Consider the following 12915-nt stretch of genomic DNA (forward strand, 5'->3'; position numbering starts at 1 on the left):
ATTGAAAGTGTGTTTGGAAGAATGTCAACTTTAGATCCCACATATTTGGAGAATGTTCAATCTTATGAAGTTTGTGATAAAAGTGGGTTTGGAAAGGTCATGACTTTAGTTAACGTTAATCCCACTATTCTGGAAGAGTGTCAACTTTGCATGCATGTGGATCGTGTTGAAAATATTTTATGTGATAGCTATTTTGTTGAATTTTATTATGATCCTACATGTAATTATTATGATAGAGGAAAATATGGTGGTAGAAATTTTCATGTTACTAAATTACCTCTCGCTATGTTGAGATTGCTATTGTTTCTTTCCGCTTCCTTGCATATGCTAGTTTTTGCTTGCCTTGCTAATTTGTTTGACTATGATATGCCTATTCATAGGAAGTATGTTATACTTAGATGTGTTTTTCACGTGTTTTATGATGCTCTCTTTGTGCTTCAATTCTTGTCTTTCATGTGAGCATCATTGAAATATTATGCCTAGCTTTAAGGCTTTAAAGAAAAGCGCTTGTTGGGAGTCAACCAAATATTTATCCTTGCTGTTATTTAATGAATAAATTATTTAGCCTCTGTTTTGGTTGTGTTTTTTGTGTTTAATTAGTGTTTGTGCCAAGTAGAACCATTGGGAAGACTTCGGGAAAGTCTTGTTGAACTTGCTGTAAAAAACAGAAACTTTAGCGCTCACGAGAACTGCTGTCATTTTCATTTGGAGAGTGATATTTAGTTAATTCTTTTTGAATATGATTAATAGATAAATTTCTCACATCCAGCAATTTATTTTAGAATTTTTGGGGTTCCAGATCTCGCTCTAGCTACAGATTACTACAGACTGTTCTGTTTTTGACAGATTCTGTTTTTCGTGTGTTGTTTGCTTATTTTGATGAATCTATGGCTAGTAAAATAGTTTATGAACCATAGAGAAGTTGGGATACAGTAGGTATAACACCCAAATAAATAAAGAATGATTTCATTACAGTACCTTGAAGTGGTCTTTTGTTTTCTTTCGCTAACTGAGCTCATGAGATTTTCTACTTTAAGTTTTGTGTTGTGAAGTTTTCAAGTTTTGGGTAAAGATTTGATGGATTATGGAACAAGGAGTGGCAAGAGCCTAAGCTTGGGGATGCCCATGGCACCCCCAATATAATCTAAGGATACCTAAAAGCCAAAGCTTGGGGATGCCCCGGAAGGCATCCCCTCTTTCGTCTACTTCTATCGGTAACTTTACTTGGAGCTATATTTTTATTCACCACATGATATGTGTTTTGCTTGGATCGTATTTTATGATTTGATTCTTTGCTTATTAGTTCACCACAATCATCCTTGCTGTACACACCTTTTGAGAGAACCATACATGATTTGGAATTTTTTAGAATACTCTATGTGCTTCGCTTATATCTTTTGGGTTATATAATTTTGCTCTAGTGCTTCACTTATATCTTTTAGAGCACGGTGGTGGATTTGTTTTATAGAAACTATTGATCTCTCATGCTTCACTTAGATTATTTTGAGAGTCTTAATAGCATGGTAATTTTCTTATGAATAATATGCTTGGTATTCAAGATTTGTAAAACTTTCTTTTGAGTGCGTTGAATACTAAGAAAAAATTTGATGCTTGATAATTGTTTTGAGATATGAGGATGGTGATATTAGAGTCATGCTAGTTGAGTAGTTGTGAATTTGAGAAATTCTTGTGTTAAAGTTTGTGATTCCTGTAGCATGCACGTATGGTGAACCGTTATGTGATGAAGTCGGAGCATGATTTATTTATTGATTGTCTTCCATATGAGTGGCGGTCGGGAACGAGCGATGGTCTTTTCCTACCAATCTATCCCCCTAGGAGCATGCGTGTAATACTTTGCTTTGATAACTTCTAGATTTTTGCAATAAGTATATGAGTTCTTTATGACTAATGTTGAGTCCATGGATTATACGCACTTTCCTTCCTTCCACCATTGCTAGCCTCTCTAATACCGCGCACTTTTCGCCGGTATCATACACCCACCAAATACCTTCCTCAAAACAGCCACCATACCTACCTATCATGGCATTTCCATAGCCATTCCGAGATATATTGCCATGCAACTTTCCACCGTTCCGTTCATTATGACACGCTCCATCATTGTCATATTGCTAGCATGATCATATAGTTGACATCGTATTTGTGGCAAAGCCACCGTTCATAATTCTTTCATACATGTCACTCTTGATTCATTGCATATCCCGGTACACCGCCGGAGGCATTCATATAGAGTCATATTTTGTTCTAAGTATTGAGTTGTAATTGTTGAGTTGTAAGAAAAATAAAAAGTGTGATGATCATCATTTTTAGAGCATTGTCCCAAGTGAGGAAAGTATGATGGAGACTATGATTCCCCCACAAGTCGGGATGAGACTCCGGACGAAAAATAAAAAAATAAATAAAAAGAGACCATAAAAAAGAGAAGGCCCAAAAAATGAGAGAAAAAGAGAGAAGGGACAATGTTACTATCCTTTTACCACACTTGTGCTTCAAAGTAGCACCATGATCTTCATGATAGAGAGTCTCTCATTCTGTCACTTTCATATACTAGTGGGAATTTTTCATTATAAAACTTGGCTTGTATATTCCAATGATGGGCTTCCTTAAAATGCCCTAGGTCTTCGTGAGCATGCGAGTTGGATGCACACCCACTTAGTTTCTTTTGTTGAGCTTTCATATACTTATAGCTCTAGTGCATCCGTTGCATGGCAATCCCTACTCAGTCACATTGATATCTATTGATGGGCATCTCCATAGCTCGTTGATATGCCTAGTTGATGTGAGACTATCTTCCCCTCCTTTTGTCTTCTCCACAACCACCATTCTATTCCACATATAGTGCTATATCCATGGCTCACGCTCATGTATTGCGTGAAGATCGAAAAAGTTTTGAAAATGTCAAAAGTATGAAACAATTGCTTGGCTTGTCACCGGGGTTGTGCATGATTTAAATACTTTGTGTGGTGAAGATAGAGCATAGCCAGACTATATGATTTTGTAGGGATAGCTTTCTTTGGCCATGTTATTTTGAGAAGACATAATTGCTTTGTTAGTATGCTTGAAGTATTATTATTTTTATGTCAACATAAACTTTTGTCTTGAATCTTTTGAATCTGAATATTCATACCACAATTAAGAAGATTTACATTGAAATTATACCAAGTAGCACTCCGCATCAAAAATTCTGTTTTTATCAGTTACCTACTCGAGGACGACCAAGAATTAAGCTTGGGGATGCTTCATACGTCTCCAACGTATCTATAATTTTTGATTGCTCCATGCTATATTATCTACTGTTTTGGACATTATTCGGCTTTATTATCTACTTTTATATTATTTTTGGGACTAACCTATTAACCGGAGGCCCAGCCCAGAATTGTTGTTTTTGCCTATTTTAGGGTTTCGAAGAAAAGGAATATCAAATGGAGTCCAAACGGAATGAAACCTTCGGGAACGTGATTTTCTCACCGAATACAACTCGGGAGACTTGGACCCTACGTCAAGCCAATTAACAGGAGGCCACGAGGTAGGGGGGTGCGCCTGCCCCCCCTAGGCACGCCTGCCCCCCCCCTAGGCGCGCCCTCCACCCTCGTGGGCCCCAGGTTGCTCCACCGACGTACTTCTTCCTCCTATATATATGCACGTACCCCCAAACGATCGGATACGGAGCTAAAAACCTAATTCCACCGCCGCAACTTTCTGTATCCACGAGATCCCATCTTGGGGCCTGTTCCGGAGCTCCGCCGGAGGGGGCATCGATCACGGAGGGCTTCTACATCATCATCCAAGCCCCTCCGATGAAGTGTGAGTACTTTACTTCAGACCTACGGGTCCATAGCTAGTAGCTAGATGGCTTCTTCTCTCTTTTTGGATCTCAATACAATGTTCTCCCCCTCTCTCGTGGAGATCTATTCGATGTAATCTTCTTTTTGCAGTGTGTTTGTTGAGACCGATGAATTGTGGGTTTATGATCCAGTCTATCTATGAATAATATTTGAATCTTCTCTGAATTCTTTTATGTATGATTGGTTATCTTTGCAAGTCTCTTCGAATTATCAGTTTGGTTTGGCCTACTAGATTGGTTTTTCTTGCCATGGGAGAAGTGCTTAGCTTTGGGTTCGATCTTGCGGTGTCCTTTCCCAGTGATAGAAGGGGCAGCAAGGCACGTATTGTATTGTTGCCATCGAGGATAACAAGATGGGGTTTTTATCATATTGCATGAAACTATCCCTCTACATCATGTCATCTTGCTTAAGGTGTTACTCTATTTTTAGCTTAATACTCTAGATGCATGCTGGATAGTGGTCGATGAATGGAGTAATAGTAGTAGATGCAGGCAGGAGTCGGTCTACTTGTCTCGGACGTGATGCCTATATACATGATCATACCTAGATATTCTCATAACTATGCTCAATTCTGTCAATTTCTCAACAGTAATTTGTTCACCCACCATAGAATACTTATGCTCTTGAGAGAAGCCACTAGTGAAACCTATGGCCCCCGGGTCTCTTTCTCATCATATCAATCTCCATCACTTTATTATTGCTTTGCTTTTTTACTTTGCCTTTTACTTTTCACTTTGCATCTCTATACCAAAAATACCAAAAATATTATTTATCATCTCTATCGGATCTCACTTTTGTAAGTGACCGTGAAGGGATTGACAACCCCTAAGCGCGTTGGTTGCGTTGAGCTATTGTTTTTGTGTAGGTACGAGGGACTCGCGCATAGCCTCCTACTGGATTGATACCTTGGTTCTCAAAAACTGAGGGAAATACTTATGCTACTTTGCTGCATCATCCTCTCCTCTTCGGGGAAATCCAACGCAGTGCTCAAGAGGTAGCATAGCACAACACTCTTTTATAATATGTCTATATACATCTGTATGTGGTAGTCCATTTGAAATATCTAAAAAGACAAATATTTAGGAACGGAGGGAATATCTTATAACATCCAATATACTCACATATTATGGGCCGAAAGGAGTTTAGTGCATTCTTACAAATTATCGGTTGATTAACTGCTGTTGTATCGAGGGGTTACAGTTAGTTTGAGCTAGTTCGGGCTCAAATAGCCCTAAAGTATATATATAAACATGAGGGCTAGTTTGAGCTAGTTGCATCTATAACCCACCCAAAAAAACTATCCAACCCAAGAGGTGCTAATTGGAGCTAGTTCTCCTAGTGAATTTATTGTTAATCTAACCCTGCCATCCAAACAACTCTTTGGATGGAGTTAGTTCAGGGTTAGTAATGAGCTAGAAACTAACTCTAACCTCTCGCTAAGTTGAATATCCAAACAGGATTGTGTTGTTGTTGTTGTTGTTGTTGCTGCTGCTACGGCTCTTCTACGTATATCTAGACATCATTAGAACATCAATGCAACACTCTTCCTTGTTGCTATGTAGCCTAGGATTGCATATTTATACATTAAGTACAATGCCTGTTGCTATGTAGCCTCAGATATATTACATATGGCTCTAGTTAACCTAAGGATAAATGGGTTGCAAATATATTCAGTTAAAAGTACGATTCACCGATTAGTCCCTTATCAGCCGCCGACCTATATGGTACCAGCTACCGATATCCTGAACAGTGAGCAGATATAAGCCATGGGATGAAACTGACATCGATGGAAAACAACAGTCGTTCCCAAAATTGTCCTGTGTAGGTACATCGAGAAGCATGTTAAGCACAACAGTTCATACTTGCACATATAGAACATCACATTGTGAATAACTGGAATAAACAAGGCATACTACAAACAACCAAAGATAGCATTTGATACTGGACATATGCTAACTACAAACAACCGAACAATCAAAAAACTTTAAAAGAGTCATATGCTAGCTATAACAGGCTTAACAGCAAGCAAATATATGCATTCCTATCGGTATGTTTAAAATTGGATTGATGAAATGTACTGCACCGTAAATAATTGCACATATAGAGCATCACATTGTGAACAACTGAAATAAATAAGGCATACTGCAAACAACCAGATATAGCAATTAAAACTGGACATATTCTTGAAGGAAATATGCCCTAGAGGCAATAATAAAGTTATTATTTATTTCCTTATATCATGATTAATGTTTATTATTCATGCTAGAATTGTATTAACCGGAAACATAATACATGTGTGAATACATAGACAAACAGAGTGTCACTAGTATGCCTCTACTTGACTAGCTCGTTGATCAAACATGGTTATGTTTCCTAACCATAGACATGAGTTGTCATTTGATTAACGGGATCACATCATTAGGAGAATGATGTGATTGACTTGACCCATTCCGTTAGCATAGCACTTGATCGTTTAGTTTGTTCCTATTGCTTTCTTCATGACTTGTACATGTTCCTATGACTATGAGATTATGCAACTCCCGTTTACCATAGGAACACTTTGTGTGCTACCAAACGTCACAACGTAACTGGGTGATTATAAAGGTGCTCTACAAGTGTCTCCGAAGGTACTTGTTGGGTTGGCGTATTTCGAGATTAGGATTTGTCACTCCGATTGTCGGAGAGGTATCTCTGGGCCCTCTCGGTAATGCACATCACTTAAGCCTTGCAAGCATTGCAACTAATGAGTTAGTTGCAGGATGATGTATTACGGAACGAGTAAAGAGACTTGCCGGTAACGATATTGAACTAGGTATTGAGATACCGACGATCGAATCTCGGGCAAGTAACATACCGATGACAAAGGGAACAACGTATGTTGTTACGGTCTGACCGATAAAGATCTTCGTAGAATATGTGGGAGCCAATATGAGCATCCAGGTTCCGCTATTGGTTATTGACCGGAGACATGCCTCGGTCATGTCTACATAGTTCTCGAACCCGTAGGGTCCGCACGCTTAAAGTTTCGGCGACGATTGTATTATGAGTTTATGTGATTTCATGTACCAAAGGTAGTTCAGAGTCCCAGATGAGATCGGGGACATGACGAGGAGTCTCGAAATGGTCGAGACGTAAAGATCGATATATTGGACGACTATATTCGGACATCGGAAAGGTTCTGAGTGATTCGGGTATTTTCGGGGGTACCGGGGAGTTACGGGAATACGAGGAAGAAGTAATGGGCCTCATGGGCCAAGTGGTGGAAGAGAGGAGGCAGGGTGCGCGGCCCCCCTAGCCCAAACCGAATTGGACTAGGGGGGCGGCCCCCTTTCCTCCTTTTCCTCCTTCTCCTTCCTTCTCCTTCTCCTCCTTCCTTTCCTCCTCCTAGTAGGAGTAGGAAAGGGGAGTCCTACTCCTACTAGGAGGAGGACTCCTCCTCCTGGCGCACCCATAGAGGGCCAGCCGGCCTTCCCCCTTGCTCCTTTATATACAGGGGCAGGGGGGCACCTCTAGACACACAAGTTGATCAGTTGATCTCTCCCAGCCGTGTGCGGTGCCCCCCTCCACCATATTCCACCTCGGTCATATCGTAACGGTGCTTAGGCGAAGCCCTGCATCGGTAGCAACATCATGACCGTCACCACGCCATCGTGCTGACGGAACTCTCCTGTGAAGCTCTGCTGGATCGGAGTTCGCGGGACGTCATCAAGCTGAACGTGTGCTGAACTCGGAGGTGCCGTGCGTTCGGTACTTGGATCGGTCGGATCGTGAAGACGTACGACTACATCAACCGCGTTGTGCTAACGCTTCCGCTTTCAGTCTATGAGGGTACGTGGACAACACTCTCCCCTCTCGTTGCTATGCATCACCATGATCTTGCGTGTGCGTAGGAAAATTTTGAAATTACTACGTTCCCCAATAGTGGAGTTTCTCTCGAAAGAAGTGAGTGGGAGAAAAGTAGAACTTGATGAGGTAACTGCACCTACTCCCTTATTGGAAAGTAGTTCATCACAGAAATCTGTTCCTGTGACTACTACACCAATTAGTTAGGAAGCTAATGATGATGATCATGTAACTTCAGATCAAGTTACTACCGAACCTCGTAGGTAAACCAGAGTGAGATCCGCACCAGAGTGGTACGGTAATCCTGTTCTGGAGGTCATGTTACTTGACCATGACGAACCTACGAACTATGAGGAAGCGATGATGAGCCCAGATTCCGCAAAATGGCTTGAGGCCATGAAATCTGAGATGAGATCCATGTATAAGAACAAAGTATGGACTTTGATTGACTTGCCCAAAGATCAGCGAGCCATTGAGATTAAATGGATCTTCAAGAGGAAGACGGATGCTGATAGTAGTGTTACTATCTACAAAGCTAGAATTGTCGCAAAAAGGTTTTCGACAAGTTCAAGGTGTTGACCACGATGAGAATTTCTCACTCGTATCTATGCTTAAGTCTGTCCGAATCATGTTAGCAATTGCCGCATTTTATGAAATCTGGCAAATGGATAAACAAAACTGCATTCCTTAAAGGATTTATTAAAGAAGAGTTGTATATGATGCAACCAGAAGGTTTTGTCAATCCTAAAGGTACTAACAAAATATGCAAGCTCTAGCGATCCATCTATGGACTGGTGCAAGCATCTCGGAGTTGGAATATACGCTTTGATAAGTTGATCAAAGCATATAGTTTTATACAGACTTGCGGTGAAGCATGTATTTACAAGAAAGTGAGTGGGAGCACTACAGCATTTCTGATAAGTATATGTGAATGACATATTGTTGATCGGAGATAATGTAGAATTATTCTGCAAAGCATAAAGGAATGTTTGAAAGGAGTTTTTCAAAGAAAGACCTCGGTGAACCTGCTTACATATTGAGCATCAAGATCTATAGAGATAGATCAGGACGCTTGATAAGTTTTTCAATGAGTACATACCTTGACAAGATTTTGAAGTAGTTCAAAATGGAACAGTCAAAGAAGGAGTTCTTGCCTGTGTTACAAGGTGTGAAGTTGAGTAAGACTCAAAACCCGGCCACGGCAGAAGATAGAGAGAGAATGAAAGTCATTCCCTATGCCTCAGCCATAGGTCTATAAAGTATGTCATGCTATGTACCAGACCTATTGTATACCCTGCCCTGAGTTTGGCAAGGGAGTACAATAGTGATCTAGGAGTAGATCACTGGACATTGGTCAAAATTATCCTTAGTGGAATAAGGATATGTTTCTCGATTATGGAGGTGACAAAAGGTTCATCGTAAAGGGTTACGTCGATGCAAGTTTTGACACTGATCCAGATGACTCAAAGTCTCAATCTGGATACATATTGAAAGTGGGAGCAATTAGCTAGAGTAGCTCTGTGCAGAGCATTGTTGACATAGAAATTTGCAAAATACTTACGGATCTGAATGTGGCAGACCCGTTGACTAAACTTCTCTCACAAGCCAAACATGATCACACCTCAGTACTCTTTGGGTGTTAATCACATAGCGATGTGAACTAGATTATTGACTCTAGTAAACCCTTTGGGTGTTGGTCACATGTCGATGTGAACTATGGGTGTTAATCACATGGTGATGTGAACTATTGGTATTAAATCACATGGCGATGTGAACTAGATTATTGACTCTAGTGCAAGTGGGAGACTGAAGGAAATATGCCCTAGAGGAAATAATAAAGTTATTATTTATTTCCTTATATCATGATAAATGTTTATTATTCATGCTAGAATTGTATTAACCGGAAACATAATACATGTGTGAATACATAGACAAACAGAGTGTCACTAGTATGCCTCTACTTGACTAGCTCGTTGATCAAAGATGGTTATGTTTCCTAACCATATACATGAGTTGTCATTTGATTAACGGGATCACATCATTAGGAGAATGATGTGATTGACTTGACCCATTCCGTTAGCATAGCACTTGATCGTTTAGTTTGTTGCTATTGCTTTCTTCATGACTTGTACATGTTCCTATGACTATGAGATTATGCAACTCCCATTTATCAGAGCAACACTTTGTGTGCTACCAAACGTCACAACGTAACTGGGTGATTATAAAGGTGCTCTACAGGTGTCTCCGAAGGTACTTGTTGGGTCGGCGTATTTCGAGATTAGGATTTGTCACTCCGATTGTCGGAGAGGTATCTCTGGGCCCTCTCGGTAATGCACATTACTTAAGCCTTGCAAGCATTGCAACTAATGAGTTAGTTGCAGGATGATGTATTATGGAACGAGTAAAGAGACTTGCCGGTAACGAGATTGAACTAGGTATTGAGATACCGATGATCGAATCTCGGGCAAGTAACATACCGATGACAAAGGGAACAACGTATGTTGTTATGCGGTCTGACCGATAAAGATCTTCGTAGAATATGTGGGAGCCAATATGAGAATCTAGGTTCCGCTATTGGTTATTGACCGGAGACATGTCTTGGTCATGTCTACATAGTTCTCGAACCCGTAGGGTCCACACGCTTAAAGTTTCGGTGATGGTTGTATTATGAATTTATGTGATTTGATGTACCGAAAGTTGTTCGGAGTCCTGGATGAGATCGAGGACATGACGAGGAGTCTCGAAATGGTCGAGACATAAAGATCGATATATTGGACGACTATATTCGGACATCAGAAAGGTTCCGAGTGATTCAGGTATTTTCGGGGGTACCGGGGAGTTACGGGAATACGAGGAAGAAGTAACGGGCCTCATGGGCCAAGTGGTGGAAGAGAGGAGGCAGGGCGCGCGGCCCCCCTAGCCCAAACCGAATTGGACTAGGGGGCCGGCCCCCCTTTCCTCCTTTTCCTCCTTCTCCTTCCTTCTCCTTCTCCTCCTTCCTTTCCTCCTCCTAGTAGGAGTGGGAAAGGGGAGTCCTACTCCTACTAGGAGGAGGACTCCTCCTCCTGGCGCGCCCATAGAGGGCCGGCCGGCCTCCTCCCTTGCTCCTTTATATACAGGGGCAGGGGGCACCTCTAGACACACAATTTGATCAGTTGATCTCTCCCAGCCGTGTGCGGTGCCCCCTCCACCATATTCCACCTCGGTCATATCGTAGCGGTGCTTAGGCGAAGCCCTGCGTCGGTAGCAACATCATCACCGTCACCACGCCGTTGTGCTGACGGAACTCTCCGTGAAGCTCTGCTGGATCGGAGTTCGCGGGACGTCATCGAGCTGAACGTGAGCTGAACTCGGAGGTGCCGTGCATTCGGTACTTGGATCAGTCGGATCATGAAGACGTACAACTACATCAACCGCGTTGTGCTAACGCTTCCACTTTCGGTCTACGAGGGTATGTGGACAACACTCTCCCCTCTCGTTGCTATGCATCACCATGATCTTGCGTGTGCGTAGGAAAATTTTGAAATTACTATGTTCCCCAACAATTCTCACTACACTACAAAAGGGACTCGACAAAACAAATCATGGGTTTCCCCCTATGAAGAGGCACGGCAAAACAAATCATGGGTTTCCTCACTTGTCACAGATGGGCTCGTTCCCGTGGGAAGAGCACGAGCCCTGGATGCGCTCCATGTTGTCGCAAATGGACTCCTTCCCCTTGGAAGAGCACGGCTATAGGGTGCCCTCCCTGATGTCGCAGACGGGCGCTTTCCCCTTGGAAGAGCAGATGGGCTCTTTCCCCTTGGAAGAGCCGAAGAGGATGCCCTCCTCGTGGTCGCCGTCGATGAGGTCTGACTTGGAAGCTGTGGATCCCAAGCCAGCGTCGCAGAACATGTCCTTCAGAAATAACAAAAGGGGCTCGATGGCGATGTAGAATGGCAAATTGTTGACAGCGAGCGAGAGGAGATCAGCGGTGGGGCCATGGATGAGATCGATGGCGGTTGAACCCGAGGGGTTGGGTGTCACTTAACCTGTGACATAGCCCGCCTCAGGCCGTCGCTGTCGATGACCTCGATGTCATAGCCGGCAGACGATACATGCCCGCATACTCTAGCCCGCTGCTTGAGTGCCTGCCGCCAGTAATGGTCGTCAGCTTCCTCGGCGACGTCGAGCGAAGAGACCGCTATACGCCTCTTTTGGGCCAGTCGCTCCTCGAGCTCCACGGGAAGCGTACCCGGGCTTAGGCTGCGACGCTCTGGAGTGGGGGATGGGGATCTGTGGGAAAGGGGGCGTTTGGCAGGCGTCATCTAAGAAACTCAGGGCGGCCTGAGTATGGAGATCGGTGGGTAAGCTACACGGGAAAACCGGTAGATGTTGACAATGGAGGCCTTGCGGCGACGGCGGGGACCTTGCTAGGGTTCCGAGCAAGGGAGGGTGTGTGTGTGTGCGCGCGCACGCCCGAGAAGGTTTTGGTGTGTGTGTGGAGGGGGGCACGGGGTGTTTGAGGAAATGACGTGGGTACTAAAAATTTTACTACGCGGGAGTCAAACGCGGGATTGAAATGCCGGGCTATTGAAAATTTTGATGATAGTGCATCGCACACGGTCCGGAGATAACAATCGTGTGTTATGAAACAGAAAAACCCTCGAGGTGGGTAGATATTTTCTAGGGATGTGTAACGCCCTTGATGCGGCTATATCTCCTACGTGTCGAAGCACGACTTAGAGCCATAACCGCATTGAAAGCAATGTCGCAAGTAAGGTAATCTTCACAACATCCCATGTAATATAGATAATAAAGGGAAAGGTACATAGTTGGCTTACACTCGCCACGTCAAACAAAGTACATAAAATAGCATTACATCATCCAATCACTCATTGCCCGACTACGGTGCCAAAATAAAAGATCAACCCAACATGCGATACGGTCCCGATCGCCCCAACTGGGCACCACTACTGATCATCAGGGAAAGACACATAGTAACGACGGGAGGCTTCATCGAACTCCCACTTGAGCTCAAGCGCATCATCTGGAACGGAGTCATCAGGCCCTGCATCTGGTTTGGAAGTAATCTGTGAGCCACAGGGACTCAGCAATCTCGCACCCTCGTGATCAAGACTATTTAAGCTTATAGGAAAGACAAGGTAATATGTGAAGCTGCAGCAAGCGACTAGCATATGAGGTGGCTAACCTGTTCACAAAAGAGAGC

This window comes from Triticum urartu, chromosome 7A, assembly GCF_056163025.1.
Source record: "Triticum urartu cultivar PI428250 chromosome 7A, HENAU_Tu73, whole genome shotgun sequence".
NCBI lineage: Eukaryota > Viridiplantae > Streptophyta > Magnoliopsida > Poales > Poaceae > Triticum > Triticum urartu.